This window comes from Dioscorea cayenensis, chromosome 6 (assembly GCF_009730915.1).
Source record: "Dioscorea cayenensis subsp. rotundata cultivar TDr96_F1 chromosome 6, TDr96_F1_v2_PseudoChromosome.rev07_lg8_w22 25.fasta, whole genome shotgun sequence".
In the NCBI taxonomy this organism is placed as follows: domain Eukaryota; kingdom Viridiplantae; phylum Streptophyta; class Magnoliopsida; order Dioscoreales; family Dioscoreaceae; genus Dioscorea; species Dioscorea cayenensis.
The window spans coordinates 6511708-6528344 of NC_052476.1; the positions used below are offsets into that span (position 1 = coordinate 6511708).

The 16637-nt window shown below is 42.9% G+C and overlaps 1 pseudogene; it reads right to left on the reverse strand.

The window, feature by feature from the left end:
* Positions 1 to 377: 377 nt before the first annotated feature.
* LOC120264156 lies at positions 378 to 469 on the reverse strand (annotated as a pseudogene).
* Between the last annotated feature and the right edge of the window lie 16168 nt (positions 470 to 16637).

Genomic DNA, 16637 nt, shown 5'->3' on the forward strand with positions numbered 1-16637 from the left:
ATAAGCAGCAGTGGACATTATCCGATTATGCCAGACCTTCAGTATTGGGGATACAATCGAGCATTGTGCGTCCCCTAATTACAGCTCAGAACTTCGAGCTGAAGTCGGCATTCATTAACATGTTGCAGCAATCCGCACAGTTTAATAGTTTGGCTAATGAGGATCCGAAGAATCATATAGAGAACTTTCTAGAGGTGTGTGATATGTTAAAGATAAATGGGGTAATGGATGATGCTATCAAGTTGAGAGCCTTCCCATTTTCCTTGAAAGGGAGAGCGAAGCAGTGGCTACACTCATTACCTAGAGCATCATTTACCAAATGGGCGGAGATGGCAGAAGCTTTTCTTGGCCGATATTTCCCTCCCAGAAAATCTGCAAAGCTTAGGAATGAGATCTCATCCTTTGTACAATTGGAATTGGAGTGGGAAAGGTTCAAGGAGCTCCTGAGAAAGTGCCCGCAACACAGATTCTCGGAGTGGGTGATTGTTCAGACCTTTTACAACGGTCTGAATCCAAGTACAAAGCAACTCTTGGATGTGGCAATAGGAGGTACCTTAGGTAGCAAGACCGCCGGTGAGGCCCGTCAATTGATTAAAGAAATGGTGTTAAACAGCTACCAATAGAATGCCAGGGAGAAGAAAAAGGTGGCCAGTCTTCATGAGATAGATGCAGTAACTTCGTTGGCGGCTCAAGTGGAATCATTGAGTAAGAAGTTAGATCTTCTAACTTAGAACAGAGTAGCGGCCGTGATTACTTGCACCGGGTGTGGTGGAGGACATGCTCCCTCCGATTGCCGATATCTATTGGTGATGCATCTTCGGTTGAAAATGTCGATTTTGTGGGTAATGGCATGAGGAATCAAGGAAATCCATACAGCAACACCTACAATCCAAGTTGGAAGAGTCATCCCAATTTCTCATGGAGCAACCAAGGTCTACAAAAGGCCATAGGGCCAGCGGGTTTCCAACAACAAGGCCCAAATGTGGAAAATAGAGTTTCAGGTTTGGAGACCCGAATGACCAATTTGGAGAAGCCCTTGACTAGGTTTGTGCAATCGCCAAATACAAGGTTTGAATCAGTTGAGTCTACACTTCGCAACCATACCGACTCCTTACATAATCTTGAAAATCAAGTGGGGCAGATTGCGAAGTCTCTATCGGAAAGACCACATGGAAGCTTACCGAGTAATACCGAGACAAACCCTAGAGAGCATGTGAAGGCGATCACTTTGAGAAGTGGTCATGAGGTTAAGGGTAAGTTTCCGGATGAGAAGCCAAATGAACACGCAACATAGGTTATAGAGGTTGACAAGGGAGAAAGTAAAGAGAAGGACGTGGCAACCCCACCTTTGAAGCCAAGAATCCCTTATCCCTCTAGATTGAAGGATGACCAAGGGGATGAACAGTACAAGAAGTTCCTGAGTTTGTTCAAGCAACTCCACATCAATATTCCTTTTGTTGAGGCATTGGCCCAAATGCCTAAGTATGCAAAATTCTTGAAAGACTTGTTGACCAACAAGAGGAAGTTGGAGGAGAGTGCTTCAGTTATCTTAGATGCATCTTGCTCGGCGGTCTTGGAAATAAACATACTGAACAAGAAGAAAGACCCGGGAAGCTTCATCATTCCATGTAATATTGGCAATCTAGGTGAGGAAATGGCATTGGCGGACTCAGGGGCCAGTATCAACGTCATAGCATACACTTTCTTTCAAAAGCTATGTTTGGGCGAGCCTAGACCTACTCGGATGACTTTGGAATTGGCGGATCAAACGGTGAGACATCCGTGGGGTATCATCGAAGATGTGCTTGTCAAGGTGGACAAGTATATATTTCCTGTAGACTTCGTAGTGCTAGACATCGATGAGGATGCAGATGTACCCTTGATACTTGGGAGGCCATTTTTGCTGACTTCCAAGGCATTGATTGACATGGACGGTGGAGAGCTAACTTTGAGAGTTGGAGATGACAAGCTCACATACCACCTTGTTGAAGCCATGCGGCATTCTCTTGATTTCGATGATACTTTGTATTTTCTAGATGCTGCTGATGAGATTGTTGATGAAAACATGTAGGAAATGTTCAATCTGGTTCCATACGAAGGCTTGTTGTACCAAGAGGAGGACAATGAAGAGATCATGATGCTTGGTTAAACGGAAGAAGTACCATCTACCCCGGGGATCTTGAAGAAGGTGCTCCGGAAATTGAAGAAGGCTAGGAGACTCCATCGGAAATGCTCCAAGGCTGTTGGAGACGTGCGTGAACCGAACAAACTGGGTGAATCATTGCTAGGTAGTCCCAAGCTCGACAATTCACCCTCTACCCTCAAGAGATTTTGCTCATCACGTTTCCAAGCCATGGGTAAGGGGGAAACTTTCATCTATGATCGCCCGTGAGGTAAGACAAGGTACGTCAAGCTAAGTGACGTTAAACAAGCGCTTCTTGGGAAGCAACACAAGTGTTTACTATTTTCTTAATTTGGTAGTTTAGTGTTGCTTGAATAAATCGTTGAGTGTTGGTATCTTGATGTTTTATATTTCTGCTATGATTTTATCGTGGGTTTTCAAGTTCATCGTGTGCTTTCATGTGAATTTGGCAAAGTTTTGGTCGTTTGAGCTATTTCTCATGTTTTTCACTGGTATAAATTGCATTTTGGGGCAGGCTCTGAGTGTGTAAACATGTTCAGAAATTTTTGGCAGAGCCTACAAAATTTTCTAAGGCATCCAGAAAAACACACGGGCGTGTGGAATTAAAACACGCCCATGGTTTTGTATTGCGAGCTCATCCAGAGAAGGCACAGGGGCGTGGACTCGCCCCGGTGAACGACCATGCAATCCTCGCACGCCCGTGGGTAATTTTAGCACGGGCGTGTGAAGTCCTGCAGAGATTGGCAGACTTTCCTGAAAGCACACATGGGCATGGCCTCGCCCCTGTGGGCGACCTTGTGAAAATCACACGGGCATGGGTAATTTCCGCACGCCCCTGCGAATCTCTACAAAGGAGCTCTCTTCATCCCGAGAAATCACACGGGTGTGCACTTGCCCCTGTGAGTTGGGCTTGTGAATGCCCACGCCCGTGCGGAATTGCCACACTGGCGTGCGGAACACTTAGTAATTTTTCTCGGATGTCCAGACTAGCCACAGTGGGTGTGCGTCTGCCCCTGTGGGTCGGGCGCACGGGTGTGGGTATTTCTCACACGCCCGTATATTTGCATTCAGAGACAGTGAGTGTTTTCCCGAGAGCACACAGGGGCGTGCACCTGCCCCTGTCAAGCTTTCCTGTGGAGGTACACGGGCGTGTTTAATTTCCGCACGCCCGTGCGGATGTACAGAACTCCAAGAGGCATGAGTCCTTTTAAAAGGATTATCGTTTCTCTTCAACCTAATATCCTCTAGTTGTCTGAGAGCACTTCTACATTGTTTCCCGACCTCATATCGCCAATTTGGAGGGATATCACTTGGTTTTCCAGCCATTTTCAAAGCTTTTTCATCTCAACTCGACGGTAAGCCCTATCTTTGATTTCCTTCGCAAATTCATAATTTTCATCGATGAAACTAGTCAATAATGCTTCGTTTCTTCAATTAGAATGATTATTTATATTTAGAACGAAGTAAAAGCATTGTAATGGTGCATTTGTGGAGTTTGAAGCATGGCCGTGCGTTTGTTCACGACCCGTAGTCCACACAGGCGTGCGGAAATTCCACAAGACTGTGGATTTTGGCAGCTATGTTTAATTAACCTGTTTGATCAATTATCTTTTAATTTTTGCAGATTATGGCACCCAGGTCAAAGAAGCAAGCTGATAAGCGACTGCGAGAGTCGTCTCCTGAGTCTGAGAGCGTGAGATTCACTATCCCCGAGCATCAGGCTTGTTTTGAGCGTTTGTCGAGACTTCAGTTCGGACAGACTCGGTTCTTGGACACGAGTATATTGAGAGATTTGCAGCAGGGGGATGAGTTCCCTGATGAGGTCGAGGATCTCATTTCAGTGGGAGGTTGGAGGCAGTTATTGTCGATTAGAGAGCCAGCCATCCGGGAGCTTACACTGAGGTCCTGTAGACATTCAAGTTCGACAAATCCTATGTGAGATTCGACGACCTCGACATAGTTCAGTTCAGAGCACTTGGACATCACTATAGTCTGAGTATCACTCAGTTTTTAGTTCGGCTCGGCTTGTACGAGGAGGCATTTACAGACACTGAGGAGTACTCTCAGTCACCGGTAGGTTATCCTGGAGCTCTGACCCTACAGAGAGCTTACAGAGCATTATGTGGTTAGGGCCAGTATGAGCCGGGGGTGTCCAAGGCCACGTGGCTTTCCCGACCTCCGTACCGATATCTACATGCTATCATGACTAGGTCGATAAATGGTCGTGGTGATAGCAGTGGCGTTCTGAGCTGGCAGGAGCATATGTACTTGTATTCGATGATACAGCGCACACCGATCCATCTAGGGCACATCATCGCTGAGTACATTCGACATCAGGGCCAGTATGCCAGATTGGGAGCGATCTTCTCAGGTCGATACATTACAAGATTAGCTCTGGGTATGGGTCTCTTGGGCGCGATTCGCGGGGCCAAGAAAATGAGTATACCTGTGCCCTGAACCAGGAAACGATGAGATTGATGGGCATGGTCCGTAGGGTTTAGACTGGGGTTTATGCTCGGGTTCTACTGGTCCAAGAGATAGCCGAGGAGGAGGGCGATGATGCTGAGGCTTCCCAGCCTGCCCCCGAGCCTCAGTCAGCACCAATGGAGACAGAGGTAGCTCCGGTGACAGAGGACCCACCCCCGTGCGCATGTTTTCACAATCTCGAGCCCAGGTGATAAGTGCTTGTGTGATATGAATGCGAAGCATTCTTTCCTTATGTTAACCATTACCTTTCTTGGGTTTTTACACTAATTTGTGTATTTTTATGTTACTTTTATGCAGGTAGGGTTGTGAGGCCGATTATGAAGGAAAGAAGCTAATGTGCATCATAATGCACCGATTTTGGAGGAAATCTTGCTAAGGTTCAAACGTGAAGACATAGGTCAGGTGTGAGATCCTAGAGTGTGTGCCAACCTCCTCGTATTTGACTTAGCACAACCATTTGGAGAGGCACAAGGGCAGTCACACTCAAGCATTCCGACTTATGCACATAGCACAAGATCTCCATCAAGTTATCCGTCATTAAAGAAGCAAAGCGATCCAAGACGTGAACGTGTGCCCGTTTGCGTTACCTCGATTAAAGTATGGATTCGGGAAGTATTTTAGGCGGATACTGTAACAGAGCACTGTAGCAACATTGTAGCAAAGTACTATAGAAACACTTTTCACAGCCGGCCGAGAAAACTGCAGAACATAGAATCCACACGGGCGTGTGGAATTTCCACACGCCCGTGTGAAAAATCCACAGGGGCGTGTGGATCCCCGATTCCATCCCTATTTAAAGCCGATTCAGCCCTGATTTCAGGATTCTTTTCTCGATCTTTTCCCCAACTTGAGATATGGCTTCGGCTAGGGTTTTGAGATGTATTGGCTAGGGTTTTGGAGAGGTTCTATGGCTCCGACATTGCGTGTCGTTTGGAAGAAGGTTATTGGGAGAGCTTTCATCGGCACCGATCCGGCGAGGTGTATCCTATGCCGGACGAAGGACCCTTTGCGACGAGTAGAGGACTCTCCACAAGACCATCGACACGACTATCGAGGGGTTTTCTATGGATTCATTGCTTTTACATTCTATTTCTTTGATTGTAATTAGCTCCATGGAGAGGTAAACCCCTAGTGGGTACTTGGGTATTTGTGAACCCTAGGATGTATTCGTTTCATTGAATCTCTTTATTATGCTTTCAATTAATTGATGTTTATTGTGAGTTCCAACCTTGAATGCTTGATTGTTTGAATACTCCCCTAGAGTGACACTAGGATTGAGAGTTCTTGTTGGTAACCTTGTGAGTGAGTGATACACCACGAGTGTTAGTTAAAGCTAGGTTGGAGAGGGTTGAGAGGGTGAGTCGAGAGGAACAGGAGCGTCCCCTTTCACCTCCGATGTGTTAGATTCTACCTCCGTTCCTTGAGTTCTTTGCGGCCATAATAGAGTGAATGGTCTAAGGGATGACCTTCCGCTGGGGCTTAGTTGCGGGTGCAATGCAGTGAAGCGTAGAAGTGATCTTAATATCTAGGGCTTAATTGTGGTTGGGGACCTTCAACCTGGACCAAAGGGTTAGGTCTATAATTAGAAAGTGATTTATCACTTGGAATCCCTAGAGCTCATTGCAATTCTATGCAAGTGCGAGGTTGAGAGGTTATCCAATCTCTCCTCCGGGACATGTATAGAGTTAGGCATGGTTGACCTTAGATATGGGACTATGTAATTAAGGATTTCCACGACTCACTGTTGCATTCATTAGGAAGCATAATAGAGGGTTCTTGCACTTGAAACAATTGTCCTAGGTGGAGTAATATCCGGGTACCCCATCTTTATTGATTGCCTTACCTTCTCCTTTACTTGTGCTCTCTTACTTGTTGTTTTTACTTTTGAGAATTGAATCATTATCAAATATATCACTATTCATTTTTCACATAGCTAAGAAGCGAATTAAGTGTTTTTATTCCCTACTCCCTGTGGATATGATACCCGCTCATCCGGGATTATTACTTTGACAAACCTGTGCACTTGCGGGATATACGCAAGGGGACCTTGTCACCAGGATCGCTTTGAGAGGCTTGAGAGCACTGTTTGGGTGATACGGACATAGGTAGTGGAGGCTGCACAGTATACGGAGTTCATGGCACGTTTCGACACATTACAGTAGATCTTAGAGCGAGACGTCGGCTCGTCATTTGTCATGCGGCCGAGGACTCCTCAGGCCGCCTCAGTTTCTCAGGCACCTCCATCCCATATTCTGGCACCAAATGACCCACCATGTACTTCATCACCAGTAGCAGTAGCACCAGATGACCCACCATGTACTTCATCACTTGTATACTCAGAAAGGGCTTTCCTTCTGAGTTTATTTTTATTTTGTATCTCGAGTTGTATTTATTGTCTTATCTTTTATATACTCGAGTTATTTTCGTTTTTATCTAGCTTCACTGAACCCCCTTGTGTATGTGTGCAGATGGTCTTATCATCATGGGAATTGAGACTTTGTCATGGGCATGGCCAAGGTGTTTCGGCACTTGGCCATGTGAGCTTCACAACCTGTTGGAACAACACTCCCAAGGACTTAGCTCCATCAAATGCAACACTAGGAGTCAGGGGAGTATTGTTTTGATTGCTTCTCCCACATCTGAATCCAACTGATTTACATTATGAATGAGCTTGTATGTGTACATTGGGGACAATGTACAACTTAAGTGTGCAGGGGAGTTTTATAGTGCACGCATCTCTTTTATACTAGTTTTGATTGATATACATGCTCACATAGCCAATGGTGGTTCACCTTAGTTGCATTGATTGTATTCTTGAGTTTAGGAGAATTTTTAACATTGAATGTTTTCATGTTCTAGTTTTTGCTTGAATTTCTAGGAATTTTTGCCCGATTGACACTTGTGGCACTACTCACTCTTTGAACTCTTTTGGAAACTCATGTTTGATGTATAAGGGACTAGTTATAGTTGTTTCTTGTGTTAATTCTAAAAAAATGGAAAAATGAAAAGAAAGAACAAAATAGTTTTGTTGTTTAGTTGTGTTTATTGGGTGAATAGAGCTACTACCTATGATGTATAAAGCTACTCTCATAAGTCAGATACTAGTTATGCCCTAATGAGAGAAAGAGCTATCTCATGGGATGTGTGAAAGCTACCACCCCGGTAGAAAGAGCTACCACCTCCAAAGTGTGAAGCTACTACCCTTTTTGAATTTTTGTCACCTTTTGTAGATAAATAAGTCTCCTGTACATAGAGCTTTGAGGAGTATACTTTGGGCTGACTTGAGTGAGTGCACACACTTACACGATTTCGGGTTTGCTGTCTTTTTTGATTCAAGTTTTTAGCTAGAACATTGATTTTTCGTATTTAGTGTTGAAATTTCCCTTACTTGTAGAATGCTCTCTTTGTATGCTTCGGTGAACCTAAGGCCAAGCACTTCCAATATTTCCTTCATCTATGCTTTAATGTTTTAATTTTTGCTTAAGGACAAGCAAAAGCTTAAGTGTGGGGGAGTTTGATATGTGCTTGTGCGATAAGAATACGAAGTGTTCTTTCCTTGTGTTGAGCATTATTTTTCTCGGGTTTTAACAATAATATGTGTGTATTTATGTTACTTTCATACATGTTGGGTTGTGAGGCCGAATATGAGAGAAAGAACCCAATTCGGGTCGTAATGCACCAATTTGGAGGAAATCTTGCTAAGGTTCAAATGCGAAGACATAGGTCGGGTTCGAGATGGGGGAATGTGTGCCAACCTCCTCGTATTTGAGTTAGCACAACTATTTGGAGGGGCACAAGGGTAGTCACATTCAAGCATTCCAACTTGTGCATATAGAACAAGATCTCAACCAACATGTCCGTTATTGAAGAAGCAAAGCGATCCACAACATAAACGTGTGCCCGTTTGTGTTACCTCGATGAAAGCATGGATTCGGGAGTATTGCGAGCCGGTACTGTAGCAGGGTACTGTAGCAAGAATACTGTACTAGCATTGTTTACAGCCGGCTGAGAAAACAGGAAAACAGAGGATCCATAAGGCCGTCTGGAAATTCCACACGCCCATGTGAAAAATCCACAAGGGCACTCAAACGGGCGTGTGGAATCCCGATTCCAGCCCTTTAAAAGCCGATTTCAGCCCCGATTTCAGTATTCTTTTCTCCATCTTTTCCCTAACTTGAGAGAGGGTTGCGGCTAGGGTTTTGAGAGTTATTGGGTAGTGCTTTGGAGAGGTTCTACGGCTCCGACATCGTGCGCCTTTTGCAAGAAGGTTAGTGGGAGAGCTTTCGGCGGCACCGATCCGGCGAGGTGTATCCTAGGCCGGACAAAGGAACCTTTGCGATGAGTAGAGGACTCTCCACAAGACCATCGCCATGACAAATGAGGGGGTTTTCTATGGATGCTTTGTTTTTACATTCGATTTCATTGATTATATCTAGCTCCATGGAGAGCTAAACCCCAAGTGGGTACTTGGGTATTTGTGAACCCTAGGATGTATTCATTTAATTGAATCTCTTTATTATGCTTTTAATTAATTGATGTTTATTGTGAGTTCTAATCTTATATGCTTGATTGTATGAAAACTCCCCTAGAGTGACACTATGGTTGAGAGTTCTTCTTGGTAACTCTTGTGAGTGAGTAACACACCATGAGAGTTAGACAAAGATAGATTGGAGAGGGTTAAGAGGGTGAGTCGAGAGGTAACAGAGCGTCCCCTTTCCCCTCCGGTGTGATCTATCATACCTCCATGTTCCAAGAGTTCTTTGAGGCCATAGTAGAGTGAATGGGTTAAGGGATGACCTTCCGCTAGGGCTTAGTTGCGAGTGCAACGGAGTGAAGCGTTGAAGTGATTTTAGCATCTAGGGCTTAATTATGGCTAGGGATCTTTCACCTTGACCAAAGGGTTAGGTCTATACATAGGAATATGGTATATTATTTGGAATCCATAGAGCGCATTGCAATTCTATATGAGTGCGAGGTGTTGAGATTGTTCAATTTCTCCTCCGGGACATATATAGAGTTAGGCATGGTTGACCTTAGCTTTGGGACTATGCAATTAAGGATTTCCATGACTCATATTGCATTAATTAGGAAGCATAATAGAGGTTTCTTGCACTTGAAACGATTGTCCTAGGCAGAATAATATCTGGGTACCCCATCTTTATTAATTGCCTTACCTTCTCCTTTACTTGTGCTCTCTTTCTTGTTGTTTTTACTTTTGAGAATTGAATCTTGTCACACATATCATTATTCATCTTCCACATTTGTTAAGAAACAACTTAAATGTTTTTATTCCCTAATCTCCGTGGATACGATACCCACTCATCTAGGATTATTACATCGACACCTGTGCACTTGCGGTTTACAAGCATTTACGGACGTGTCAATGAGCCTTAGTGAAAAGATCAGCAATCTACTGTGTAGAGCCTACATAAGGAAGAAGAATACTACCAATAAGATAATGATGACAAACGAAGCGAAAAGTGACCTCAAGATGCTTTGTACGCTCATAAAATATGGATTGGCAGCGATTTTGATGGCACTTTGGTTATCACAGAATATAGGAGTAGGGGCAGAGAGAGAAACACCAAAGTCCATCAATATCTGACGCAACCAAAGAACCTTATTAGCAGTAGAGAATATAGCACCATACTTAGCCTTAGTAGTTGAAAGAGAAACAATAGATTATTTCTTGCTTTTCCAAGAGATAAGGGAATCTCCAAGGAAAATGCAGAAACCAGTAGTAGATTGTCGATCAGAAGCATCACCTGCCCAATCAGCATCACAATAAGCACGCAACTTAAGAGAAGATGTGGCAAAGAAAAGTAAAGAGCGAGATATAGTGCCACGAAGATAACGAGTTCTTAAGAGAGCAACATAATAACTATGAACATGAACAGAATATGTGATATTTGGCCGAGTGATGGTCAAATAAATGAGAGCACTAACAAGTACATGATAGTGAGTGGGATCAGGCAGAAGCTCTCCATCATAAGAGGAGAGATGGTGATGTAGCTCAATAAGAATAGAGGCAATGTGGAGACGGTGATATTAGCTCATCGAAAAATGTCAGAAATGTACTTCTGTTAAGACACCAGGTAACCTTGATGAGAATAAGAAACCTCAAGACCCAGAAAGTAACGAAGAGGGCCAAGATCTTTCATCTGAAACTCGGTGTGTAACAAGTGTTTCAGAGAAAGAGCAGTATCAATGATGAGATCCGTAAGTTCACGGGTCGTCAAGTAATACCTCTTGCACAACCATAGGGTCATATTCCCTAGGGTCCCAAGAGCTGCTATTAGTTCCCCCTAGACGGCACTATCTATGCTACCCAATATAAGTTTAAAAGAAACTAACAAAACTAACAAAAGCAAAAACTATAAACAATTGGACTAAGACACACCAAATAAACACATTAAGGAAACAATTAACAATGAAAGAGTGAGGTCCCCGGGTGAGGATACCCTCAGGACTACTAAAGCTAGAAGGATGCTAGAAGTCCAGCCATAACGGTTGGAGGGGTATGAAATACCTGATGGTCATGGCGTATTCATACATAAATCCCCATCAAGCTAAGTGAGTCTAGTGCAAGGGTGATCGTCACTCAACCAAGTACAACCTAGAAGTTGGATCATAGAGTTCTAATGTAAAACAACATATCAATGAACACAAAGCTTTAACTACAAACCAAACCAAATACACTAGAAGTAAATCACAACATCCATACAAGCACGTTCATCTTAAGGTTCACTAGATACCCGGTGACCTTGGGAGTCTAGTTCAACATAAATAAGAGAGAAATCTCAAAATAGATAGGAAATATGAAGAAAACCAAAGAAACTTCCTTGAAATGTTGACTAGAAGGTGATGATGAGAACTTGTTAAATCTAAGATGAAAAGCTACTTGATGTTCTCCTTGACAGCAACCTTCTTCTGCCATAGGATTCACGCCTTAGATCTCCTTCTCCTCTTGCCTTGAAGCCCTAGGTGATGAGGATGGAGAAAGGGTGGCCAACGACCCTTTCAATTAAGCCCTAACTGCCTTTTTAAAATGTTCTTGGGTTGGCTTCACGGCCTTTTTCACGAGCGTGAAAGAGGGCGTCAGAGTCTCGGGAATTCGAAGAAAATTCATAGAACTACTACAGTAAACTGCTATAGTACTTGTGTATTCTTCATCCAGTTGACAGGCATCTTCACAGCCATCAGCGAAACCCAAGACTTTGTCATTTCTTGAGTTCTTCGTGCTACAATAACTGCTACATTTCTGCTATAGTACCGGGCTCTAAAATGCCATTTCCAGTACTGTTTTTTCTTCTCTTTTGAGTTGTCAAGCTCACATGGGCATCCTCATGACTTGTAACATGAATAACATCAGTTAAACCACACAAAAAGCAATAAATCATTGATCTATACATAAATAGTACAACAAGAATATGCATTAAATACACATATTTAGGCGTTTATCAATCAACATCATCACCAGTAATCACTATGTCGTCAACATAAAAAAGAAGAAGAGTAAGGCCTCGAGAAGTTTGCTGAGTGAAGAGGGCATAATCATGAGAGCTCTCAGTAAAACCAAGGGTAAGAACCACACTGCGAAACCGCTTAAACCGGGCACGAGGAGCCTGTTTGAGTCCATAGATAACTTGCCAAAGATGACAGACATGCTGAGAAGGATGAGAGAAGCAGGAGGAGGAATCATATAAACATCCTCAAAAAGATGTTGATATAAGACGGCATTGGTCACATCTAACTGATGAAGTGGCCAGTGACGAGCAACATCAATAGCGAAGAGAAGAATAACAATAATCAACTTGGCCACAGGAGCAAATATCTCCTCATAATCAATGCCATAATCCTAAATAAAACCACTAGAAACAAGACGCGCTTTGTGTAGCTCAATACTACCATCGGCAGGAGTCTTGACTTGATAGACCCGCTATCAGCTAATAGGAGTAACACTAGACGAAAGCCAAAAAAGATCCCATGTATGCATGCGCTGAAGAGCATCAAGTTCCTCTGTCATAGCTTGTTGCCACTTAGGATGTTTTACCACCTCACGATAAGACTACGGCTAGGAATGAGAGTAAATAGTAACAAGAAAGGCCTGAAAATTGGAAGAGTAGGTAGAGGAGAGGGAAAGGACATACCGAGCAAGATGACAGAGAGTACAATCTAGATAATGACAGGGAACAGCAAGAGCATCTTCAGGAAAGGGTGGGTTGGCGGAGAGAGAAGGCGAATCACCAAATCTATCAATGTATCCAGATGAAAAGGAAGGAGGAACAAAAGAAATGTTTGTTGAGATGTTAGGAGAAGGCACAGATGTAGCAGTGGTAGTAGAACTTGGAAGAACTACGGAGGGGAGAGAAGATGATGTACTACTAGAAGATTGAAGAAAATAAAGATTAGGGAAGGACGAAGAGAAATAAGGAGTATCTTCAAGAAAGATAATGTGACAGGAAATACGAAGACGGTGAGAACAAGGATCATAGCAGTGATAGCTCTTGTGTTCAGAGCTATAACCAAAAAAAGTGCACATAGGAGAACGAGGAGAAAGTTTGTTTCACTCAAGGGAAGGTAAAAGAACGAAACAGGTGCAACCGAAAGTGCCAAGGTGGCCATAAGGGGAGGAAGCGTTTAAAGATGTTCATAAGGTATGGTGCCAGAGAGACTAGACGTAGGAGTGTGATTAATGAGATAGAAGGAGGTAAGAACGGCCTCAGCCCTAGAAAGACGAGGGATAGAAGAAGTAAAGAGAAGTGCACGTGCAGTATCTAAGATATGATGATGTTTAACCTAAGCGACACCGTTCTGAGCAGGTGTGTAAGGACAAGATTACTGAGGAATGGTGCAGTGAGTGGAGAATAATGTTCGGAAAGATGCAGAGAGATACTCACGTGCCCTATTAGAGCGAAAGATCTTAATGCGTTTACCAAACTGTGTATATAGCATTTGCGCAAATTGAGAGTAAATGGTAAAATCACATATTGAGAATGCATTAAATAAAGCCAAATATACCGCGAGAAATCATCAACGAAAGATATGCAATAGAAGAAACCACCAAAAGATGAGAGAAGGGCAAGACGCTAAATATTAAAATGAACAAGATCAAAAGTAGAGTCTGAAATAGAGTCACATGAAGAGAAAGGAAGAGTGGTGTGTTTAGCGAGTTTATAACCTATACATGGATGTGAAGGAAGGGAAGAAATAGAACTAAGAGTACCTGGACTTGTTAAGAGTTTCAGGAGCCAACTAGAAAAATGACCGAGGCAATTATGCCAACAATCAAGAGAACACATAGAAGCAGCAATATTAGTAGAAAGAAGAGGGGAAAGATGAAGTGAGTCTAAGTGATAGAGACCACCAACTTTACTCACGATCCTAATCATCTAGCCTATAAGATGGTCCTGTACAGTACAAGTAGAAGAAGAAAAAGTAACTGTGAGACTATGATCAGTAAGATCACTAATAGAAAGAAGGTTAAGAGCTAAGCCTGGAACATGATGGATGTCTGCATGATAGGATGAATTGGACTAAAGATTACCACACTACGTGACAGGATGAAGGCTCCCATCAGCAGTGCAAATACTGGAAAAGGTGTGAGGTGTAGAAATAGAAACTAGACTAGAGGCATCTGCACTCATATGATGAGTGGCACCAGATTATAAATCCAAGAGAGGAAGACATAGCAGAGGAAACATTGGGGGGCAGAGTGCGCTTCATAGCATGGGGCTATTCAGTAAGCTGAGCAACCTAAGAGAGAATATCAATAGAGGAAAGAGAAGCTGAAACTAAAATATAGGCAGGATGAGGAGAGGAAGTAGGAGATCAAGGCGAATGGCAAGTGATAAGTGCTTGTGTATTAGTAATACGAAGTATTCTTTTCTTACGATGAGCATTACTTTTATCAGGTTTTAGTGCTAATACATGTGTATTTGTGATACTTTCGTGCATGTAGGTTTGTCAAGCTAAGTATTAACAAAAGAAGCCCAAGTAGATCGTGAATGCACTATTTGGTAAAATCTTGGAAGGAACAAATGTGAAGACACAAGTTAGGTTCGAAAATACATGAATGTGTGCCAACCTCCATGTATTCAAGCAATTACAATGAGTTGGAGGGGCATGAAGGTAGTTGCATTTGCGTATCCCGACTTATGAAATGATAGCAAGATCTTCACCAATGAGGTTTTTTATTGAAGAAGCGTCACGATCTACGGTATAGACATATGCTTATTTATGTTGCCTCGATGAAAATTGTGGAATCGAGAGTGTTTTGGAGGGGTACTATAGCAAATCAATGTAGCAAATCACTGTAGCAGTTACTATTCATAGCCGGTCGAAAATCAGGATTCCAGAGAATCCACACGGGTGTATGGAAATTCCACATACCAGTGTGGAAATTCCATAGGGGCGTGTGAGAAATCCACAGGCCTGTGTGGATGTCCGATTCCAGCCTTATTTAAGCCGCGATTCAGCCTGATTTCGGGGGCCATTTTTCATCCTTGTCTCTAACTTTTCTCCATCTTTTGGGAAGCCGTCGCCTAAGGTTTAGAGAGGCTTTTTGGCAAGTCTTTGGAGTGGTCCTATGGATTCAACACCACGCTTCTCTTGGAAGAAGGTTATTGGGGGAGCTTTCCTCGGCACCGATCCAGCGAGGTGTGCCCTAGGCAGGACAAGGGGACCTTTGGAGAAGAAGAGGCTACTGCACAAGACCATCGACACTAATACCGAGAGTGTTTTCCTATGGTTTATTTGTTTTTTATTTTCTATTTCATTATTGATTGTATCTTACTCCATGGAGAGCTAAACCCCCTAGTGGGTACTTGGATTTTGTAAACACTAGGATGTTTTTGTTTCATTAACCTTTTATTATGCTTTCCTTAATTGATGTCTCTAATTGAGTTCAAATCTTGAATACTTGTTGAAAGATTTCTCCCTTAGAGTGACACTAGGGTTGAGAGACCATCTTGGTAACCTTTGTGAATGAGTGACACACCATGAGGATTAGACAAAGCAAGATTGAAGAGGGTCGAGAGGGTGAGTCGAGAGGTAGCGGAGCGTCCCCTTTCCCTTCCGATGTGATTTATCCTACCTCCACGTTCCAAGAGTTCTTTGCGGTCACAGTAGAGTGAATGGCTAAGGGATGAACTCTATTGGGGCTTAGTTGCACGAGCAACAAAGTGAAGTGTTGAAGTGACTTTAGCACCTGGGGCTTAATTATTACTAGGAATCTTTCACATGGACCAAAGGGTTAGACCTACACATAGGAATAGGGTTTATCACCTGGAATCTATAGAGTGTCTTGCAACTTTACACAGTGTGAGGTGTTGAGACTGTTTAATTTCTTCGCCAGGGCATAGTGTAGAGTTAGTCACAGTTGACCTTAGGTTTGGGACTGTGTATTCAAGGATGCCCACGACTCATTAAGCATCAATTAGGAGACATAATAGTTGGTATTGCACTTGAAACATTAGTCCTAGGGGGAGCATTGTCTGAGTACCCCACTTCTATCGATTGTCTTTTCTCTCACTTATTTGTGCCTCTTGGTCTTGTTTCTTTTATTTCAGTTTACATTACATTTCATCAGCATAATCATTATTCATCTTCGCTTGGTTAAGTAGCAATCTTAGTATTTTTATTTCCTACTCCCTATGGATATGATATCCCACTCACCTAGGATTTATTACTTTGACAAACCCGTGCACTTGCGTTTAACACGCAGGGGCGTTGTCAAGTTTTTGGCGCCATTACTAGGGAGTAGGCGTTTAGAGATACTTCACACTTTGTTATCTTAGCTATTCGTCATTCATTCTATTCCATATCTTCTTATTCTATCATCATTCTAATTTTGTTTTTTGTTTTTTTTTTTGGTGCAGCTCCAAGTTATGACCCGAGGGAACACCACTCGACAATTATTGAAGGAGATCCTGAACTTGAACATACACTCTGAAGAAAGGGAAAAGAACTTGTGCAAGAACCGTCAAATCTAGCTAAGGTTGAAGGT